The following is an 11,239-nucleotide window of genomic DNA, read 5'->3' as shown; positions in this document are numbered from 1 at the left end:
TTACACAGTCAAATGGACACAACAACTTTGAAGCTCAATATCTCAAAACTATCGGAATGCAGATAGAACCTTATAATTCCAAGGGGACGCAATGCATTTGACTGATTTCTATACTATTTTTATATGCTTTTTTTGTGGAGTAACAAGAACCTTTGCCATCCATTTATGCAATGAACAAATGAAACATTTAACCGTTAATGAATATACAAATAAATAATTACAAGAGTGCATGAAGAGAATAACTGGTTTCTGGCTTGGTAATTAATATTATTGGGAATTAATATTCTTCAGGTGGTCCATAATAAAAATATGGATTCCTCGTCAAACAGGTGAATTTCAAATTGAATCAGAAGAAAAAAGATAAGAAAAAGAACACTTTGTTATTATTTTCTTTTTCCCCTGTTTGTTAAAAACGGGGATGATCAAAATGTCTGTACAATTATAGACCTATTTTGCCACGTTTCAAAAATATTTAGAAAAAATTTGGATTCAATTTCTAAGAAAAACACAAAAAAAACACTATGGCTTTAACAACTAACAACATTACCTTTGCACTGAAACCAACTCACGGATTAAATATAATATGGTTTAATTGTTACACTAAATGGTTTTTAAATAAATTATCTTAAATATCTAAAAAAAATGGTAAAACTTAATCTAAATTAATTTTATCTTAAAGCAACATGCGCATACAACCAAAGGCTATCAAGGTACCAAGGGGAGGAGCTAATTAAACACCATGAGAACTACTGATGGGCAAACAAGACCAGACCGGCAAAGAATTCTGAGATAGAGTCCTTTTTTTATTGTTATTATTATTAGTATTTGAAATAACATAGGGGAATACAAAGTTAGACAAAAATACATGAGTCTATAAAACAATCAATCCAAAAATGTGCGACATTTTTCAAAGATGAGCTATACCTCATACATCAAGTATCCTGTTTAATAGCTGAGACTCTTTGAACGCTTTACAATGCTCTGTATTAAGTTCTAAAAGAATAATAAAAACTTTAATCATGGAAAATAGTCGACCATTTTGTTACAGTTAACATACATTTTTGATTTGTGTATGTGATATTTCACCAATAAAATGATAAAAAAAAAATATATAATTTCAATTATATTGGTCCATTTCCAAGATATCCAATAGTTTGGTTTGTATCACCTCCAAAATCAAGACCATTACATCAGATTAGTGACAACTGTAAACAATTAAAAAAGAAACTTGAGACCAAAATGGTTTAGTATAATTACAACTGAAAAATAATAAAAAACGGTTTCCGACCTTTCTTTACAACACGTATAGGGCAAGAGTCCTAATAACATTAAGTAACATTTTCGGGAGCAGGAAAATTCTGCTCAGGTCAAAATGCCCCAAACAAATACTCTACATAATGTTTTTCTCTATTAAAAATTTTATTTTGATATAATACGTAAAATAACAGCCAAATTGTTACTTTTACAGATAGTGTTAGCATTTTATAGAGTTTTATAAATACAATTTTAAAGTCCAGGAAAACAATCTTCCGTTCGTTAATTTATCTTTTTATTTATTGTTTATTTTACAGTGTAAATCTCTCCGAAATTCATGTTTCTCAGAAATCTAAAAGACTGATGGGGCCGGAACAAAATAATATTTGGTTTGAAAAAAAAATCTAAAGAGACAGAATAAATGTTACTGAGAGGTATTTGTTGGGTGTGTTCAGCAATTGGCTTTTACTCACTGGATGAAAAAGTGAAATGTATTTTCAATCAGTTCAATTTAAGATAAATCCATGTAAAACTTTTATGGGATGATTTTGTTTTGCATGCAATATTGCCAAGCATTATCACACACCACAAATAATGACAAGAAATAATACAAAGCAAATGTGACAAAGTAGAATTAGGATAAGGTTCTGCAAGTAAAGAACAAGATAAAAATAATACATAGGTCCATGTAAATATATATGCAAAATAGACATTGTATAAGATTATGGACAAAAATTATGTTGATTAAGGCAGTATTTGGTTTCGGACTTGTTGAATGTGGTTGTTTAACTCATATACTCTACCATTTAAAGTTTGAAACAGCTACTTTTTACACACTTAAAAATACAGACAAGTCTTAGACTATGAAGAATTTGTATATATATATATATATATATATAGATATATATTATTATATATATATATAGATAATATATATATTTATATATAATATATAGATATATATATATGATATTGTGGCGAGTATAACCTTCTATGTTATATATTTTCTTGGTAAAATTCATTTATCCCTTGGTGGAAAGCTGATTTTTCAGCATCATGCGCCAGTCTCAGTGGTCACATATCCTTTAGAAAATCATTATCATATAATATGATATATGATAATATATCCTGTTGAACCAGTTTTGTGCTGCTCCATATTTTTTATACTTTATGGTTCAAGTTAAAAAGAATGCATTTATAAAATTATGTATAACATGCCATATATTATTAGACAGCAATAGCAATTAGCTATAAACGCAGTGACATGCACCGTAACTCCAATATTTTCAAAAAGCTTCCATGTGAAAGACATAAGACATTTAGCTGTGTTCACTTTGAAGAAACAAAATTAACGACCTTTACTGTATGGTCACTTTGAAGAAAGCATTAAGACATTTACTGTGTCACGTTGATGAAAACATTAAGACATTTATCTGTTGGCACTTTGAGAAAACATAAGACATTACTGTCGTCACTTTGCAGCCCAAAGATGTTTCAAAATCCTCTCACGGACGTTTCCTGGACTGCGCCCGCTGGTGGAATGACCTCCGCGAGCTCATTTGAACAGCTGAATCTTACTCATTTTCAAAAACATCTAAAGACTCATCTTTTTCGCCTGCACTTAACCACTAATACGAGTACTTTACTTTGCTTTTCTTGTCTAGCAGATCTTATAAAAAAAAACCCTGGCTACGGTTCGTACTAGACTAACTGAGACTTGTCATAGCCTTGATCTGTTGTTGTTCTCTTGTTGATCTGATTGCTTCTATTGTTCTCATTTGTGAAGTCTTTGGATGACGCGTCTGCTAAATGATTAAATGTAAATGTAAAAAGTAATATTAACAGTTTTGAGATTTATTCACTTTTAAGTAATATGGGGTATGGTTTTCAACCACTAGTATCACTAGTGAGACAAACTTTCTCTTTTCATCTACAGATTGTCCATTTCTTCCTAACACACATTCATAAGGAAATCAGTGGTGTTCTGTGATTAGGTAATATGTGATTGACGGTACACTGTCGGATGTCAGCACTGCACGTGTATTCATTCAACATGGTGTCTGATTTTGACGTGTGTTTTAACTGTCATGTTTCTCCAGATTCTTTTCCTCCTTCCATGTTATTCCCTGTCCTGTCAGTCTCTCCCTTACTACAACTGTTTTCTCTGAAGATCAGCCCAGAGGCTCGTTCAATTTCTTCAATTGTCACGTGCTGTACTCTGACGCATCATGGGACATCTGATAGCATTTCAGCTCTACTGTCCCATCCCAATGCTCCACAATTAGCACCTTAAGAATGAAGTTGGCACTGCTTGGCCTCTTATCTCCTTATATTTCTTATCTCATGGTAGGTACAGTTGGTTCCAGTGGACACATGGACATTACCGATGTCATTTTGTTTGTCCTTTGCTTTCCTATGACTATTCCTGCTCCAACGATTTCCAACTTCCATTATTTAATTTCGTAGGCTGTGGGGTGAATGTTGCCTCATCAAAAAAGTGTCCTCGAGGCTTTCTGACCCACCTGTGATTGGCAGCCAACAAGAGGACCTCGTACATAGGGATGCTGGATAACAGATCCGTAGATGCTTGGTATACTGGATGAATCGATTGATCCACCCGAAAGACATTTTGCCTCTCAACCTCTTGCTTTAAAAGTTTCACTGTTCTTATCTCAACACCCATGCAGCTTCTTAGTTTCGATTGTCATACTAACAGAGCCATATGAATTTCTTCTTCCTTATTTCAGTAAGATTAGGAACGCCGTCTATTAGTTTATAGGTTAGGGCTTTTATTTTGAACTACTGGTCTGTGCTAGAGGGTGATTCATTGCCAACATTACTGAGAATGGGATCCGTATTAGACCGGTTTGAGAATTATATTTGGTTGAAGCTTCTTTTCCCTAACTTCTTGTAAGCATCTTTGGAACTGTTTCGGCATACATCCTCTTTCCCAGAAGTTGAAAGTAGAATTTCTGATCCTTCTTTAGCTTTCCATTTGCGTTTAGTGGACTCGAAAAATACTGCTGACGGCTGCACATCTGTCTCTTTTCGTTTGTTCAGTTTCCTGGTGTTTCAGCATGCTTTGAGTGATCTTCCTCCTAGTTTCCTTTCATTCTTTGTGATATGCCACAAGCTGATATATCCTCATTCCCAATGCCAGCATCTTGGTTGTACTGTTGTATTAATAGCAATTGTTTATAGGTGAAAGGCTACATCTGTGCGAGAAGCTGGAAGTGGACTTCCCGATGCAACACCACACCTCTGAAAGACTAGAACGTTAGTACTTTTTTTCTGCTCCATACCTCTGCTACCTCCTCCAGCAGCTTCCCACTGTCTCAGGTGTCAATCACTGCTTTGGAGTTGATCTCTCTTTTGAGATTTACTTTCATGTTTTTCTGCTTTTCCACCAAGCTTGATTTATCTCACAGTTTGACCAAAGAACATTTCCCCTCCTCCATTCTCTCTTTCCGCTTTCATTTGGTCAGGCTTATTGAATCAACTCAACTCAGACTCTTCTCCTTTTTGTTCTTTTTGGTCTTTTTAATACCTTCAGCACTAGCACAAGAGCCCAGCGATTTCTTCTTAAGTAATAATCCCTTCTTTGTGTTTTTTCCCCAAGCTCGTTTTATATCATTCTCTGACCAGCTATCCATCATGGGAGTTGACGATGTCATATTGTTTTTTTCAATCTCTTTTTTGAGTTTCACACAAGATCTCAATCTCATTAAAATATTTAATAAATCCTCAGTACGAAATCTACTTTGACCATCAGTTGGTTTCTTCCACCTTTCCTCAAGAGTGGGTTTCTAACTATTTTCAGAAGATTCATTATTTTTAACACAGTTGAATCTCATCATTGATCAACAGAATAACAAAGTTAAGACAAATCACCCTTGACCCATGCTGGGTTTTATTACGTCTCCGAGAGCTTCAACTAATAATCTTCTCTTCTTCCTGGCTGAAAAAAAGTGCTCTGTCAAATAAACTTCCTGTTAGCTCCGATTGTACCTCTCTTCTGTTCCACAACACACACACACACAACACACACCCACACACACACACACACATCACACACCACACACACACACACACACACACACACACACACACACACACACACATACTTGAAACAATTTTTCACAAGGTTCCACCTAGATTTTCAGACCCAAACTTGCCAACTTCTCGTTATTTCAAGTGGAAAAACAAAGATTTAAGGATGTAAAATCACATGTTCAAATGCACAATGCTGAAAGCTGACTGTTTCCCAACAGTACTGTTGTGTCCCGTACCACAATGTTCACTAGTTCTGTACCGAGATTTGTTTCATGGTTTTCCTGCCAAAACTACGCGTAGATTAACTATTTAGCTCATTTTATCTATTTGGAAAATAATAAATTTAGTTTCAGGCAGTAATGTATATATCTAACTGTTATTTTATTTTATTTAATAATCTACATCTGATTGTTGGAAACAACACAAAAAAACAAATTAACAAACATTAAATTTTGAACTGTCTTATTTGAAGCACAGCATGTACTGTATTATCTTAATGTCTTAATTTAATTATTGTCCAGTGGTTTGGGTCCCCCATTTTGGTTGTTTTTAATTGTGTCCGTTTATTTAGTATATTATTTGCTGTATATTGGTGTGTGTTTACTATAATTGTGTGTTGTTTATTTTCAAAAAGTTTTGAAAGGGAAAACTGAGTCAAAGTTCGAGAATTAGTGTATGGTTTTTTGCAGATTTGGTGTGTGCTTCTGGGTGTTTGTGTCCCAGCTTCAAGAAAAAGTGTGTGACAAGTAAGATTTTGTGTAGCCAGTTGGAACCAATGTAAGAGAAAAAATTAATTTGTGTTACATAACAGAACTGAATTAAAATCCGTACCTTGTCCCTTTCCTTTAGTAAAAAATAAATGAGAAAATCTTATAAAACATCAGTGTCCATAACAGTGGTCCAGTATGATCCAGGAGAAAGCAGGTGAATTCCATGAAACACTGTTTTGATTTAAAAAAACACAATTAATTAATAATGTTACCTGCTTTTTATGGAAAGGGTTACCAGGTTTTTTCATAACAAAACCCATCCAATTGCTACTCTCAAACTAACCGCAAACTTAGCCGCGTTTTGGAGGGGTCCCTAAGTGAAAATTGCGTTTCCGGGGGCTAAAATGTCCCATTATTTGGTCTAGAAATGTCCCATGTATTGGTCTAAATGTGTCCCATATTGGGGGTCGCTTTCAACTCGCTGGACTTGGCAACACTGTTTTGGGTTTTTAAAACTAGTCTACTCGGTGCCTGTCCGCGGTGCGACCACAACAGCTTGAATTTGTCTAATTTGGTACTGCCTCCCTGTTTGCACCAATAGTGTAAGGCTTTCCCTCCTCCTTACAAGTACAATTTTTTGCTGTTATTAAATTTGTGTCCCCTTCCAAAATTGCTTTCTTGATAAATCTTATGTTTATTTGCCCCCGCCATAGTGGATAATAGAGTGACCGTGTTACCCACCCGATCTGAAATCCACCCGCATTTGGCAGGTGGCGGGTGTAAATGTCACGCCCAGATTAGTGAGTTTAATTGGTGTCTTAGAGAAATTATTACTGGAATCTCTCTTGTTTACAGTTCAACAAGACTCTATTTTAAATGCACTGTAAAGAAGTGAGTGAATTGCTCGCTGTAACTGATGTGATTCTGCACATGGGCAACGATTTGCGTGTGTTCATATGAGCATGAAAATCCCTCCCACAAAATTATTTGCTAACAGTTATTCGTCCAATTGTATGTATGCATTATTTTTGATTAATAAAACAAAATCACTGGTAAATAAAAACACCTTAGCTATCGTAATTTTTATTTGAGTATCGATACTTTATTATACTCGCTCACAGTATATCGATACTTCAGGGATCGATTCGCATACCTACAGGATACCATTCGGTAGCACAAATGTATTGATCATCATGATTATCGTATCTGAAAGAAAGACCCACTAAAGACAGACACAAAGATAATAGTTTCGCAAGAGAGAAAATACTGTACCAGGCAGACAGTATACCAACAGTCATTGTTTGCGTTGCTCGACATACTGAAAGGAATACTGAAAGAAAAAAAATCCATAAATCTAAATTGGGGTGAAGGTTACATAGAATGTATTTCTGAGGAGAAACTGACTGTCCTTTGTATAATGGCGCATTTCTTTTCCTTTTTACTTCTCGTAAAGTATTCCTATTAAAGGATGTTTTGTACCAAGCACAGCACTGTGTACACTAACCAAGGAAACGCTATATTGCGTTGTTGGTTCTATAAGCACCACTGCTTGTGCAGAAAGTAAATTTGCACCTGTTCCCCCATGTTCATCAATCAGAAAGGCTTAGATTAGTCTCAATAATAATTCACGCAAAAGACATGATGCACACGTGCGTATCCCATTTCATATGCATGAAACCTAATTCACCTGCAAGAAAAAAAAAAAATATAAGATATATATATCGCCTTGGATTTGTGTGTGTGCATTTTTGAGATTTTCCTGCGCAGCTGACTCCATCCCACGACAGGTCCTCGTACTCTTTACCAATTAGATTGGAGCTTGTCAATCATGCCAGTCATAACCCCGTTGTTGGGCGTATGAAGGTGTGCCCTGGGCATGCCACAATTAAAGTTAGTTGTTTTTTTGTTTTTGTTTAATTTTTGCATGCTTAACCGAAGTTTAAGAATTTTTGATTGAAATATTACAACAACAAAGCCAACAATGTGGAATCGTATCTGTATTTTATTTTGCAAGTTGTGTATTCCAAGTTGTGGTGTTGTGGTAAAAATAGTGATTATGCTTTTCAGTCAAAGGCACAACAAGAACGCAATGTCATGTAACTTCACTGCTTTCCTAGCGCTAAGAGGAGAAAATAATGGGGAAAGATTGCCTGTGGACTGAATAAAACTTCCTAAAGACCCTGTGTCTATAGTCTCTCCACTTTAGCCCTGATTCCTTTGAGGCTTTGTAGAGACCACAGCTACTGAAAGAACGATTACAAACAATGCAAACAGACATGAAGAGTTCTCTCGCGTGGATTTCACTCGATATCTGGGGGCGTTTAGTCTCTTTATGGGAAAATTGATAGTACAGCATTAGGTTTTACGCCTAGCTTATATCCATCGGCACCTGCAAGCTCTTTCAGTACCTGTGGTTTTCGTATCAGTATTTTTCTTGTTGCGGTAGAGAAATAGTGTAGGGACTCGCTCTGCCAGTAGCTCACAGAGTGCATATGTTCTCCATAATCAAAATAATGGTTGTATTATTTTTTAAATAATGTAAATCTTTCATGGGTTACTACATATTTCAGTAAGATAAATAAATGTCATAATTGACTATAAATGCACTTTTTAAAAGTGCCACTATGAATGTTTGGTTCTTTCTCTTTGTTTTATACCTCATCACAACAGGATTTTTTTTTTTCTTTTTTTGCATTGAACCATTTTAACAGGCATTACAATTGATCTGCTGCTGTTTATAGGACCCATGTACTTGTTGTGGGAATTGTCTTGGTTTTCACAGATTGTTTAAAAAAGTTGCAAATTATATTATTATTTAATATTACAATATTGTCGTTTTATCTTATGATCCAGAAACATCCTGTGTGTTTCATTGTTCACAGTCTTTACTCACTGTATAAGTCGTTTTACAAGTCACTGGGAAAATTGAATGTTGTTCATTGTAACACTTATTTATTTAATAAAACAGTCTTTATTCTCACATCAGCTACTGATCAGCATTTTATTTTGCTTTGCTGTTCCTTGTTTCTGCGTTAGAAATTCGTATGCTCTAAATATCAAAACAGAACATACAAATGTTCTTACTTATATGATGGAACAACTTCACTGATGTGTCTAAATGTTGATTGATGTGTTTTTGGTTAGTAAATACACACTAAACACACAGGTTTGGTCCTCCAGACAGAGAGTTTGAGTTTCTCACCGTAATCTGTGTTCACAGTTTCTGTGATCTAAACTTGACCTTCACTTTCTAAACGATGGTTTAAATAAAAAAAATAAAATCACTAAAGATCTGCTATTGGTTCAGAAACACAAATCTCAAAAAATCCTTCTTGAAAGTGTTTTCTGCCCCTCTCTTCTACTCTGATCTCTGATTCTTTGATGTTTTTGTGAAGACTTTGAGAGAAGAATCATCCACCACAGGAAACAGACTTGAGACATTCACTTCCTGATTAGTGCTCCAAGAGGGTAACACTTCTGCATCTTTGTCATCTTTCCTGTCTTGTGTCTCCGTGTTGTTTGAGTATTTCTGCCTTATTTGGCTCTGAAATTATCATTTACAATATGATAATTGTCTGATTGTATGAATGATGTCTGATCTTAAAAACTTTCAGCCCCACCATTTCTTTATAATTATACCTGACATCTTTATTATGATATCTGAAAATCTTGTATTTTGTACTCAGGATAGGAAATCAACGCTCACTGATGTTTCTCTGAGGAGCTTCAGTACCAAGAGTCCCAATGGAAACCACTGGGGATGAGAAACGGAGTCCAGCCTAACCAAAAAATGTGTTAAATATTGTGTATAATGATGGTGTGGTGCTAATGACACAGATGATGAAATACATGTTGTACTTAGAGCTCATTCATGTGGTTTGATTACGACTATGAGCGATTTTAATTCCACTCTGGAAATAAACGCTGAATATCTGAACAGCAAATTCTCTCACAGGTTTCTACATGCATTCTTATTCATCATTTAAAAGAGACATTATGACTGACTATATGAAATATGAATACTTTCGTTATAAATATATCTTTAGTGGATTAAAACCACATTAAAACATCATTCAGATTCTGTCTACACTATGATTTTTTAACACAAACAGAAATACAAGTGATTTAAGTTTGTTCATTTAAACATTGTTGTCATGCTTGATTCTCTGACAGTACAACCAGTTATGCAATTACACAATCCGTTTCAATGGTATTAAATATATATTTTTGTCATAAATAATGAATTTAATTATTGAGCACAAACAAAGTATTACGAGACTAGATATGACAAGAATATTTATATTTGTTAATATAGCAATATAACAGTTACATTACGATACAACTAAAGGCTATGTAAACAAAAATGCATATTTGTATAAGAATATGTTAAGCATAAGAATATTTATAATTATATTATGCGACTAAAAATGTATCTTATCTCATGATAAGTCATGGCAATGGATTTTGGTGGGATTTTGATGAATTTTGTCTTTATTTATTTAAAGGAGGCGTATGCGTGTATCTTTACAGAAGTAGCACAGAGAGCCGCTTCAGAAACGTGCGTTGTGTGGTCTGGAAATAAACACAAGCATTGACTAGAGTGGCCACAATCAGCTTCAGTGGCCATATCAGAGCCACACTGCACTGCAGATGTGTGTAGTGTAAATGTCTAAGCATTAATGTTAGGGAAAGCCCCTCATACTGAAGAGCAGCCACGTATGAAGTGTTTCTTGGAGGTTATAGTACACTGAAGAATGATCATATGACTTTTTACATACGCCATGTGACCTGTAAATGCGAAAAAAACGTTTCCATTGCAGTTTTGGGAATTATTCCTTTTTTGCATTGGCTGAAAAACCACATCATGCGAGTGTAAAAACTTTTTTGTGATATATGGGCGTTTTGCGAAAATTGATGTGTGTTTCTATTAGGTGTATTTTCAATTCGCAATTTCAATTCCCTGCGCAGTACGAAGGGTAAATGGAAACTTGCCTAATATCAACATTTATATGACTCTCCATTTTCAACTTTTCCTTGCAATGTCACCATCTTTATACAGTCTCTCTCAAGTTCGCATTGGGATGGCGTTGTATGAAGGTCACCCAGAGAACTTTTTCGCGATATCTTCAATAGTATATCCACTATAGTCATCCAAGTTTTTAGATTTTGGTTCCTTATTGGGTATCACACTAGCATTCTGGCTCTCCTACTGTCCCCATCCT

This window comes from Cyprinus carpio, chromosome B3, assembly GCF_018340385.1.
Source record: "Cyprinus carpio isolate SPL01 chromosome B3, ASM1834038v1, whole genome shotgun sequence".
In the NCBI taxonomy this organism is placed as follows: Eukaryota; Metazoa; Chordata; class Actinopteri; order Cypriniformes; family Cyprinidae; genus Cyprinus; species Cyprinus carpio.
The sequence above is the reverse complement of the archived record's forward strand: the minus strand, read 5'-3'. Positions refer to the sequence as shown.